Source organism: Diaphorina citri, unplaced genomic scaffold, assembly GCF_000475195.1.
Source record: "Diaphorina citri unplaced genomic scaffold, Diaci psyllid genome assembly version 1.1 scaffold1488, whole genome shotgun sequence".
NCBI classification, from domain to species: domain Eukaryota; kingdom Metazoa; phylum Arthropoda; class Insecta; order Hemiptera; family Psyllidae; genus Diaphorina; species Diaphorina citri.
This window is the reverse complement of record NW_007378914.1, coordinates 64,657-75,476: the sequence shown is the minus strand read 5'-3', so window position 1 is coordinate 75,476 and position 10,820 is coordinate 64,657. Positions and strand designations below refer to the sequence as shown.

Here is a 10,820-nt window from a genome sequence, read left to right as displayed (position 1 = left end):
CTTTATTATTTTTTATATTTGAGGTTTTGAAGGGGGTATGCTATGGTTTTCGTCCGTGAGATAGGAGAGTAGGGACGATTTCATCTCCATCGGAATAAAATCCGCGGGGGGATCGCGCGCTGCGCTTACAAGCAGCGCACTATCCACTGCTACTGCTGGCTATTGCTATTCTACTTATCTGTAGCTACTATTTTCCTCACTTTTCTGCGACACTATTTTAACGCAGGCCAGTTCTACTTTAGGTCTGACAAATTAAGTCGGCAGCTTAGTCGAATAAGCAATAGATAGAGAAAGTATGGACTACCTACAATCACTTTCTTAAGAAACTGTGGAGAAGTCAGAGATGATAATCGCTTTGAGGTGGACCTACCATGGCATCGAAGAGTCACCCACCACTTTCGACTCAAAGTTTATGACCTGGTAAAGAAGAGATTAGAAAGCACCATTAAGAAGTTTGAGAGGCTATGTCACATTCTGCTTAGTGCATCAAAGGTACTATTTGACAGTTGGGGAGAAAACTGATCATAGCAAAAGGTACCCAAAGGGGAAATTGCGCACAAATCTTGCCCATTTACTTATCACACATCATCACGGTTGGCCTGAAACTGGCTCGACAACACCAGTTTCGACCAGTATTTGACGCTTCAGCAAAGGAGAAGGGGGCGGGGTAAGCCTCAAGAATGTTTAGAAAAGGGCCCCAATCTTATTGAAAAGATTCCGTCTTGTCTAGCTAGATTTCGACAAGGTAAAATAGGTATATCTGGTGATATAGAAAAAGCATTCCTACAGATTAGCTTGAGTGATAAGGACAGAGACTTCCTGAGATTTCTCTGGATTGATGAAGATGGCAAGCCTTTAGTTTACCGGCATTGTCGTGTTGTATTTGGAGTCTCTCCTAGTCCATTTCTGTTGGAATCAAGTATAAAGTTACACCTTGAGAACACCTTGAAATTAGCTAAAGAAAATAAGTCACCATATCCACTCTCGTTTGTTGAAATTCTAGGTGAAAGCTTCTATGTTGACAACTGCTTAACAAGCCTGCACAGTTTTGAACAGGCAAAGGACTTCATAGAGATCGCTTCGTCAATTATGAACGAAAGAATGTTCACCTTGAGAGGGTGGGAGCGCATGATTGGACTGGTGAAGAACCTATTACGAAGAATACTTGGACGTACATCAGTGGATTATGAAGAGCTGAGTACGATATTGAGTGAGTGTGAAGCGGTAATAAACTCACGCCCATTGACATACGTGTCCGACAATTCGTCTGACTTATCATGTATTAGCCTAAGTATGTTTCTTCATGATTTGGAAGAAGTAGGTATTCCCGAATTCGACGTTATCAAGTCTACTCATCTGAGTAAGAAGCTCAAGCACAGTCAAGAATTAAGAAGACAACTTTGTAAACGATTCCGTTTAGAATATCTTGGACAACTCCAATTATTTGCGAATAATAAGAAGAAATATGAGTTGAGACTTGGAGAAATAGTGCTAGTTGGAGACGATAATAATAAAAGAATCAACTGGCCATTGGGACTCATTATATAATTGATACAGGGTGGTGATGGCCACATACGAGTTGTTAAGGTGCGAACCAGCACTGGTGTTTTGACAAGACCTGTACAACGGATTTATCCGCTCGAGTTTCAGTGTAGCTCAGACGATTTGACTCCTTTGATAGAAGAGGGTAATACAAGTGTAACTCCAGAAATTGATACAACACTTGTACCTATTATTGATTCAGTCCCAGACTTATCTGATGTTATGTCTCCACCTAGGCATTCAATAATGACTCCACCTATGTCACCTAGAGTGACAAGAGTATCTGATAGACGTAGTGATTTTAGAGAACGTATTATTACCTCAGAATCACGTTACAAGACATGGACGTAACGTGAGAAAACCAACTAAACTTGACCTGTAAATACCTAATACTTGATAGAAAGAGAAAACAAATTTGATGATTAAGTTTGGTTGTATTTTCCATTCACTGTAATTGTTTAATTTTATTGACTGTATTGTTAAGGTAACGTTTATTTTTCAGATACTCATTTTGTTTTACCTGTACGATACGTAGGTACTGATTCTTTGCCTTTTTTAGGATTGATAGATGACCTTTTGGGATTATTTTGATTTAATTTGTGGTCCTAAAATTGATTAACATTGTTATTTTAGCTTATAGGTATCTACTATTGAAAATATGTTTGATTTTGATTTGTTTTTCCCTCTGCGAGCTTGATTTTTACTTTCCTTATCCTATATATAGGTTAGGAAAGTAATGTATTTTTCTTGTACTATGGGCCAGACTCCGAAAATTTGGAGCATCTATCCATTATACTGTTTGGATACTCGGCCCTCCCCCTCGGCAAAATCCTGGATACGGCCCTGTCAGAAACCTTTTTGTCACCTTTTTTTCCCTTTAAAGGACCCTCTTTTATGTTCCATACTAGGTTCATAAGTAGTTATACCTAAGCAGATATTCTTTGTTTGTATATTTTACTGCATTTGGTTGCCCCTAAACCTATATTATGAGAGTAAGAAGGTAAATTTTGGCCCTCTTTCAATTTTTCAAACAGCTGTAGTGGGCAGATATTCTTTGTTTGTATATTACTGCATTTGGTTGCCCCTAAACCTATATTATGAGAGTAAGAAGGTAAATTTTGGCCCTCTTTCAATTTTTCAAACAGCTGTAGTGGGATAAAGTCCCCGGTTTGGCCATCAAGACTTTGAGTTTCTGTGTTTAGTCTGGTCGTGACAGGTCGAGAATAGAACAGTTGCGCTTGAATTTTCGACCTTTTACAGTTATTTTTTCGAAGTTTTGACTTCAGATTTGGATTTTTCACTACTTTTTACGTAGGAATTGACCATTTCATTTATTAATAATAATAATAATTTTTACTTATTTGCAACTGCTCCATTTTGCGCCTTATGAGGTAAGTTTTTGTACGCTAGCTCTCGGTCTATACCTATAGTGAACAAAAAGGGTTAATAAAAAAATATGGCAGTGGAGCATAACATTCGGGAGTAATACATGGGGACCTATTCTAGCACTAGCTTCAGTAGAAAATAATGATGCGGCGAGTAGAGTAAGCTTTCATTTTCCTCTCTGCAATTCCTTCCATCTGTCCTTCCATCATATTAGAATGGAGGAACTTGGAAAATGAAACGTGTACCGTGTAAAAGATTTTTGTTTTTGTTTTATTTTTATTTATTTTTTTCTGTGTGTTCTTCCGAGTAGTGTTATTTTTTAACATATATTAGGTAATTTAATTAACAGTTTCGTGTTCTTTCTCTTGTTTTAAAGGAATTTAATTCTATTTTTTAAGTAATAGTTCGAAAAAATTCATACGGTTACTGTGCGCGCTTTAATGGATTACAAAATGTTTTTAAAATGTTTACTGGAAGTGTGTAAATGTAAACTTGTAATTGATACATTTTAGCTGCCAAAGGAAATCATCCGTCTTCGTTAAAATTTACTAATGGATTTTAGATATAAATTCTTCCAATAACAGGTTGGTGTAGTTTAAGTTTTCTCAACGCTACACCCAACACGTAGCAAACATTTTCAATCTCACACCACTGCCCAATGGCGACAAGGGTACAACATGTTGTCAGTGATTAGCATAAAGCCCAATTCATAATTACTCACATTAGTGTTCTACAGCTACAATTTGTTTTGAAGGCAAACAGATAAATAAATACCTACGCTTCATTTATATGTCACTGTCCCAAAGAGAACACCTTTCTAAGTAGGTAGCTACGTAGGTACTGTTTAAATCAATTTTTACATAGGTCAGTTAACTGACCATCATTGTAATTACCTTATTACTTATTACTACCTATAGCTGCCCCCAGTAGCGTCAATATCTAAAACATGGTACAACTGGGTACTTACCACGAACTTACACGTTTCTACTAAATAATTATACCTATTGATACCTATGCTACGCCCACCTACGTACCTATTACACTACCTACCCTATTCCGTTAGTAACTAGATTAAGTGCTCGTTTCATTTTACACGTAAGTACTCACGACGAGATAAAATTTTACATTTATTAGGATATTAGGTACCTACCTACAAGCTACAAGTGACCGTCAGTATTGATACTTTCCAAGATACCAAAAAACCTATGAAGAAACTACCTATAATCTACTAAGGTTCCAAAACCCACACGTCCATAAATAGGTACCTAATACTTACTTACATAATTATGACATAAATCATTGTGACCGTTCTTACTTATCAAAGGAGAAATCCTCAACCTACCAGAGCCTTAGGAAAACATACAAAACAGGGGCCATTAAATTTCTACTTACCAGAAGAAATCTTCAATCTACAAGGCAAGGACAATAGCAAAAATAATTACTTACATATTTCTGGAGGTGAAACTCCCAACCCACCAGAGGATTAGCATAACAAATTACAGCCAACAAATACTTACCTAAAAGAGAAATCCTCAACCTACCAGAGCCTTAGGCCAGCCAGCTAGCCACTCACTATCAGGCAGACCTGACAGGTACACCTGATCAGGTCCGTGAGGAGGGAAAGAGGGAAAGGGAGGAGGTAAAACAATAGAGAATTACATAATCTCTCCGCTGTATGTATCCCATTGTACGGGTATGTCTAAATAAACAGTTTATTAAACACTGAATTATAGTGGGATATTTCGAATAAGTACCCACTACTCATCTCATATCGTTATAAGCTTATAAGTTGCAATAGGTATGGTTAGCTATAGCTACATAGCTACTTGCAATGTCGTCTAGTAGCTAGCTATTCAACATACTTAATTAAGTACTTACTTATACCTACTTCTGTACTTAAATGAAGTAAAGGTTAACTGATCTCATAGGGCTGAGTGGACCTCAAGTTGAACTTCCAGGGAGGTTTGACTCCCTAGTGGCATGTCTGTTTATAATAAAGTGTAATATGGTACCTAGTGACGGGTTTCTCCTTGTGTCCTTCCTACACTACAAAGTCTTCATCACAATGACTAAGGTTTTATCAGCGATTTTGAAAAGGAAAGTTGACGCACCGCTGGAATCGACTATGTTGATTGTCTGTCTACATGACGTGTATTCAATTATTCATGTTCAGAGCCTCAATCAAAGTTTGTTGAGTAGATCATTAATTAATAATTAGTGAGCCTCATATTGTTCCCTAATTAATTGCGTATTTATTTTTCGTTTAAGTCTTAACCGGTTCTAGTCTTAGTGGGTCAAAGAGTCAAATTGCTCCAAGCAGGATTAAATATCTCGGTAATTTTGTACGTTGTACTTCATTGAACTGATAATAACCGATGAGGGAGTTAATGTCCAAGACTTTTTTTACCGCCCAGATATTTGTTTTACAACATAGTGTCTTTGGTTCGCTGCTTTAATTCAAAATTTCCGACTTTACCAGCTTAGAAAATAGAAAGTACCTACTTACTGATCCCAACATCTAATGAGTCTAAAGTAATTTTAGAGAGGAAAATGTAAACACTCAATAGCCGGTGCCAATTTTTTGTTCTCAAGGATTCTGCTTCAGTGAAGAACAATGGTTTAAAGCAGGTCACAATAGTTTGTCAATTCATCACTTGTTTTCCCATTAATTGAAACGTCTAATGAGTCTAAAGTAATTTTAGAGAGGAAAATGTAAACACTCAATAGCCGGTGCCAATTTTTTGTTCTCTTCTCAAGGATTCTGCTTCAGTGAAGAACAATGGTTTAAAGCAGGTCACAATAGTTTGTCAATTCATCACTTGTTTTCCCATTAATTGCCTTCAGTTCATTGAGAGTTTCGAGTTTCTATGCTCGCCAACACAAGCATTCTTACCTGTGAGAAGTAGAATGACAATTTTTTTGTTCTTGTTAATCAGATCGGTTGTAAATTGTAATTAGAGCACAGAATACGGTCTTGCTACTTGGCACTCAGACACACCTGACCATTTCATTTATTAATAATTTTTACTTATTTGCAACTGCTCCATTTTGCGCCTTATGAGGTAAGTTTTTGTACGCTAGCTCTCGGTCTATAGTGAACAAAAAGGGTTAATAAAAAAATATGGCAGTGGAGCATAACATTCGGGAGTAATACATGGGGACCTATTCTAGCACTAGGGCTACACACCTGCTGTCTATATTGTTCTCGGAGATTGGCGTTGGGATTTTCTTTTCTTTTGTTGTTTATACCAAGTAATTTTGATCTGTTGTGTAATTGACAGTTAACCTCTATTTCTGTTTGTCACTTTGATTAACCTTCAACTGCTAAATTTTAACGTCTTGGTCACTAATGTGAGACAGATTATAATAGACAACGAAACGCTACACACCTGCTGTCTATATTGTTCTCGGAGATTGGCGTTGTGATTTTCTTTTCTTTTGTTGTTTATACCAAGTAATTTTGATCTGTTGTGTAATCGACAGTTAACCTCTGTTTCTGTTTGTCACTTTGATTAACCTTCAACTGCTAAATTATAACGTCTTGGTCACTAATGTGAGACAGATTATAATAGACAACGAAAGAGTCTTGGGAGTCCAGTCATTTTGTTTACGCACGAAACTAATAAAGGTCCAAGAAGTAGGTCAGATACATACATACTTTATGAAGGCTGATATACTCTGATATAGACGGTGTTTTACAACGGTCAAACCGAGTTTGGACTGTCAACAAAAAATGAAAGCTTGTCTTTGTTTTGTTATCTTTATAGTCTAGTATGAATAGCAATAACACGCGGCGAGGTAAGGATTATGTAATATCCTCGATTTTTATATTAAATTGATGATTCTGATTTTTCCGTTTGTCAGGGGAGTAAATAGCTGATACTTTTAATAATGGGGGGTACAGTAAAAGAAATTTGTAGGCATCTTCTCTGAATGTAAAAAATATCACGAGTAAAATGGAATTTCATTTCGCCAACAATTACCTACGCTAAATAATTTATTCTCGTTTATTTCTGTGTTTGTGGTACACTGTGTGCGTAATATTCGTAATAGCCATCCCAAATGTAATAATAATTGCCCATAATAATGATCTTTGCTAAATTATTCTCGAGTGAACAATAGCCCAGCATTCACGCTCATTTCCCATTCATTATCAACTCTTAAAGATAAGCATCACATGTGTGATAAATGTGATAATGCAAGAATTTGGAGAGGTTTCGTCACAGTGAGGTCTGAAAGATGATAATAAAACTGGAAGTTTTTGATACAGTATTTTTGCGGAAAATTTGAAAGTCAGTTATTTCCATATCCCTCTTTTGCTGATTATTTTTAAATCTCGAGTGTGGTCAACCTAAGAATATCTGCAGAAGCAACTCAATTATATTTATACTTACCCACATCATATGATGTAGGATGTAGGTAAGAATAGTTGATAGGTATTTCTAGACTTTGTAGATATTGCAATGATTCATTCATAAACGTCCCATACCTACTGAACTATCTATTACTTGTCTGGGGCAAGAATTAACTTTCCATCCATGAGTAAGGAGACCAAATTGCCGTGCACTTATGAAGCTTGTATATTCTGTCCTATAGTAGGAAACTGACAGCTCTTTTTCATTTAAATATTTTGAATATTATATTTTTTGCCCGACTCTCTGGAGACTGATAAGGGGGACCTACTCACATTTTATATTTATAACAAGGAAGATAAGATAAAGAGAAACTACTAAGCTGCGTTTTCTTGAAAATATTTGCTATAAAATGATTTCTATTGAGAAAATTGCAAGTTAATCCTCGATGATAAATTACCGTGATGCATCATTAGAGATTGCGTTGAACAATTTTCCCTGATTTTGATTCAATATTAGCCGTGTTATGATCATTAATTTTTGTTGCTGAGGTGGAGAGCCTCAATTCTTCTGGGTCTCCCTGGTATCCCATCATTACTAACTTTATTTATTGTAATTGCGGCAATGCCGCTACTAGTCTATCTTCGATTAAAGTCCTCACAAGGGCGAAAAAACTCCGACCCTATTGGGATTCGAACCTAGGGCCTTCGGGCATGACTGACCAGTGCTGAGGTATGTTAATGTTCTTTGACTGATAAGTCACATGCTGATAAGTGATAAGACTGATAAGTTTCTTTCACCTTCAGTTTGGCAATTGTATGCGGAATGCATTTATTGATCAATCAGAAAATTATTAGCTTTATATTTCTAGGTTTCATCTTGTTTTCTCTGCCCAGCCCAGGTCAGCCCAAAGCAATCACGCTAGGTAGGACTGATTGAGAGGCTGACGAAAAACACCGACCCCGTCTGTACACGGGAAAATGAGAAGAAAAAGAAGAAGATGTTGTTTTCTCTGGATTTTATCTTTCCTCCTATAAATCAAAAGTATCTACAACCTCATCATAGGATGTAGGATCCGGACCAATCTTAGTGTACACTCTGTATAAGAATTGAAGGAAGACCAAACAATATACTTGAAGGTTTCATTGACATGGGGACTTGGGTATTAATATGATTATCCGTTTTATGACATCCATTTCAGCATCAATAGGATTCAATAGACATTTCAATAGGAGAGTAGAATAAAGCGGGAGTATAGACTATGCATCATTTTATGTAACCGAGACAGTTTATGGACGCAGGGAAATAATCTTGAAGGTGGCTCTGGAAATCTTACGGGAAGACGGGAACTTTCTCACTGATTCTCTTCACTCTTGATGTATTGAGATTTTGACTGAATGAAAGGCTAGAATCAGAATAAGTACTTACGTACCTATGTGTATGAATGGTTATACTTACGTATCTATTACCTATCTATAATTTGCATTAGAAATGATAAAGTACTTGGTATGATTCCGTTAGTACTTGCATATGGACCTAATTTTATTATCCGAGTATAATTTTCATAAAAAATCCTTGTTTGGTAACTCGGTCAAAGTTTTTGATCACCCTGTATATGATTATGTATTATGATCCCACATCAAGGCTCTCATTATATCGTCAATTGATTCAATGACGAAAATCCTTTATTCAATTTCTTTGTACCGAGAAGCGAGAGAAAAATTCGTTCTCGGTAGATTAAATAAGGTCAACAGAAGTGAAAGTGTTAAGCAGTGAACTATATCTATGCGAGTTGTATTATCATGGTGATTGTTACTATTGGAAATTTTCGCAAGAGTCAGAACAGATCAATTTGAAGTGTTTATTATTTCGTTTCATTCCATTAACCCTTGGAGTTTTGCTACTGTCTGATCAAGTGAGATTGGTTGTGTGAGGAGAACAGTATTTCCACAAATCTGTAATATACCCATCACGCACTAGGTTGGGTACCTACCTAAAACAATGTGAACCAACTTACTACAAGTTACAGACCCAATTTAAGTCCAAAGACTTTTCTCAACCGGCTTTTGAATCCAAAATATACAACAACTACTCAATACAATTACATCCTTTCTAGATAGGAATCTATTAATTACTCTATGTAAGACATTGAATAAAACAAGCTTTATTATTTCGTCCTTCAGGACTGCCTTGTAAGTGCTAGGTCGCGGGTTCGATTCCCGCCCGGGGTGGATTTTATGTTGAACGTATAATGTTCATTCTCGGAACGGCTGGCTTTCTTCTATCCTGTCGTAATTCTCTCTTAGATTTCGGGATGACATCTACATCCTTTCTAGATAGGAATCTATTAATTACTCTATGTAAGACATTGAATAAAACAAGCTTTATTATTTCGTCCTTCAGGACTGCCTCCCAGAACACCATAGTATCCTGCTACCCCTCCTGCCGTGTGAATCACATCTACAAACTGAGCATCTGACATATCCAATCTCATGTCATTGCCCATCAGGACCATAAACCCGGGACCTGCTGGGTCCAACCCTGAAAATATTCGTGAGGTTTTAGGAATTTTAATTGTTTTTAAATTTTAATTGTAGGGATATTCCTCTATCAAACCTCTTTACGTTAAGATTCTGCTTCAGCTGAGGAGTTGTTTTTATTTCCGCCTTCATTGGAATTTGTAAGAAGTCCTGTTAGCGACGCCGCTCTGGAAATCGAATCTGTCATGTTGTCTATCAAACTATACGGAGGTTTATCGCCGGTTGCTAAATAATACACACCGCGTGCTCTGAAAATAAAACGACAATATTAACAAAATGATAAAAATAATGATAAAATAAGAATAAAAAATCTGGTGTGAACATCACACGACTTTCTATTACATTTGCGGAATACATATTTGAAAAAAAAAAAAAAACAGTGAAATCTGTAGGAATTTTAATTGTTGTTAAGCATAGATTTGTAGTAGCTTAACACATCCTTTAGGGCTGTTTGCCCCTATGCTTAAGCCTCGGATCGGGCTTTTTGTGTATGGAGTTAAGCGTGTTAAGCATAAGTGCTTGTCACAAAATGTTGTTTCCCGCTTAATACACTACGCAAAATTTAATGACTTGGACTGGAACCACCACTCCAGATTCAAAGCCCACCGTGCTAGTATGAACCTGGAGTCCTGGAGAGTGTAATATAGGTTTTATTTCCCCATGTAATTCTATTTCTATCCAACCCTGATGAGACAGCTAGGGACTAACTAGCCAGCAACACTATGACCAGTCACCAATAGTTCATTCCATAAGTTCACCTTCGCAGATATTTCAGTCCGTTGAATGCGATGTCGTTAACTTAACCTTAACCATGCAGAAGGTCCCGAATCCCACCATTGACAAAAAAAAAAATCGTTTGCAAATATTTCAACGGGTTACTTTCTGGTGTTCTCGTGTTGACCCAGCACCTAAATGGGAAGTCACTCATTTTTCGTTTGCAAATATTTCAACGGGTTACTTTCTGGTGTTCTCGTGTTGACCCAGCACCTAAATGGGAAGT

The 10,820-nt window shown here is 36.8% G+C and overlaps 1 protein-coding gene across 1 annotated transcript in view; it reads left to right on the top strand.

The window, feature by feature from the left end:
• Positions 1-673: 673 nt before the first annotated feature.
• LOC103516094 overlaps positions 674-10,820 on the top strand; it is an 11,677-nt gene continuing 1,530 nt past the window's right edge. Inside the window, exon 1 of the mRNA XM_017446914.2 lies at positions 674-1,003. The gene's annotated coding sequence lies outside the window, so the exon portion shown is untranslated. The remainder of the gene's footprint in view (positions 1,004-10,820) is intronic.